At 44.8% G+C, this 2,055-nt stretch overlaps 1 pseudogene across 1 annotated transcript; it reads left to right on the top strand.

Moving 5' to 3' along the window:
• The first annotated feature begins 749 nt into the window (after positions 1-749).
• LOC308429121 (protein MEMO1-like) lies at positions 750-1,550 on the top strand (annotated as a pseudogene). Its single transcript has one exon. The product of its transcript is annotated as a protein MEMO1-like (transcript).
• The last annotated feature ends 505 nt before the right edge of the window (positions 1,551-2,055 follow it).

Genomic DNA, 2,055 nt, shown 5'->3' with positions numbered 1-2,055 from the left:
TGTCAGCCTATGATAGCACGCAGCTGTTTGGGCCACGGCTAGATGGTAGATGTCTAGAACGGTAGCTATGTCTTCTTGTTTTTATAGTTTACACTAGATTGAAAACAAGAGCGATTGTTTTGTTTTCTGGAGCTGACTTGGAGTCTGCCCTGAATGTTGTAACTCTGCTGGATGCCTTCCTGCCTCTGTCTGCACCAGGCAAACCAGTCCCTGCCTTCTTTAGTACATTACCATTCCTTCCTCATGTTTGAGCTCTCTGTCAATCCATTGGATTTAGCTGATGAGCTCAGTGACTGCAAACTGATTGAGCAAGACAATGGCCCTGATTCTCTGGGCACACACAGCAGCATTGTCCTCTGCAGATGCTTGGTAATCGTTGGCATCCCTTCAGAGAGCATTGGTGTCTCAATAGACTTCAGTCAATAGCTGTCGACAGGGCAGAATTTTACCATAGTAAACTACAAAAGGAGGTCTAAGAAGTAAGCCAGGGCTGGAAAGAGAGCATTTGAGAGCTTACACTGCTTTTGCAGAGGACCCAAATCTGGTCCTCCATGGTGGGAGCTCACAACCACCTCTCACTCCAGCTGCAGGGGAATCTAATTCCTATGGCCTCCAAAACACCTGCATTCACACACACACACACACACACACACACACACACACACACACACACACATCTTAAAAATAACAATTTTTAAGTAAGTCAGGGGGCTGGACCCAGTAGAGCAGCGAGTGACCCAGGCACCAAGATGTCCAACCGAGTGGCCTGCCGGGAAGCCAGCCACGCTGGTTCACCTCCTCAGGCCCATGGCTGAATGCCCAGCTAAAAGGTTGGCTTTCCCAAGTACTACGAAAAGACCTGCTAAATCCATTATTGCAGCCCACGCAGGATAACCGTACTGTGGGTCTTGTGCTGCCCGAGCTTACCAACAAATGGATCCATCCATTACCTATTATTATCTATGAGCTTATCTATGAAAATTTTCATCCCTGGCCTTCCCATCACATACTCCAGTCTTGATGTGCACTCTCCAGTGTCGGCATAGAGAGAACTCCTCTGTATGACCTTCGTATTGACCAAAAGATTTACAGAGAGCTATGGAAGACAGGAATGCTTGGACGAATGTCTCTGCAGATAGATGAAAATGAACACAGTACTGGACGTGTTTACCGTGATTCCTGTGCTGGTTGGAGCTCTGAGTCAAAAGAACGGGAATTTGCATGACTCTTCAGTAAATATCTAGCAGATCCTAGTAATCTCTCTGTGGTTTCTTCTGATTTCTGCCATTTATAGATCCATCGGACATCTAGATAAAATGGGTAGTATAGAGCAATTGGATCCTGTATCTTTTAGTAATTATTTGAAGAAATATCATAATACTGTATATGGAAGACATCCCATGGGGTTGTTATTAAATGCTATCACAGAGCTTCAGAAGATTGGAATGAATATGAGCTTTTCTTTTTTTAATTATGCCCAGTTGAGCCAGTGCAGAAGCTGGCAAGGCAGGTCAGTCAGCTATGCAGCTGGAACACTCACGGTCCACTGAAGCTCCAACCCTCAGGGACTTTGCACAGACTTGGACTCTGTCCAGGGTCCAGCCTAGCCTTGACCAACATGTTGGTTCTGGTGTGGGCGGAACTGAAACCTCAGGCTAATAGAACTCTCTTCTAGTAGGTGTAGTTCCCCTTCATTTCAACTCCTTCTGAAAATGCTTACTAGTTTGGGCAGTGGAATGAAGGCTGGAATCAAACTATTTGCCCATTTGGCACACAGTGGTTTGTAAAGCATTCAGCAGATCTGAAGTTTGCACTCTTTGCAGACTCATGCACACATATTCCACTTTCAGAGTTGTTTTGCAAATTGTACACAGACAAAGGGTAGAAGCTTCTTAATAAAAATTGCATTTATAAATGATCTGTATTAGACGTCACTGGGTACTAACAGGGCATCATAGTGGAAGGCAACAGTTTATGGAACCAAGGAAGAAAATACAATTTCTTCTTCCTGCGGGTATCAGGGATTTTTGACACTGGGTTTTGAACAGGAAATGC

This window comes from Micromys minutus (genome assembly GCF_963924665.1).
Source record: "Micromys minutus genome assembly, chromosome: 1".
In the NCBI taxonomy this organism is placed as follows: domain Eukaryota; kingdom Metazoa; phylum Chordata; class Mammalia; order Rodentia; family Muridae; genus Micromys; species Micromys minutus.
This window is presented reverse-complemented; position numbering and strand designations above follow the sequence as displayed.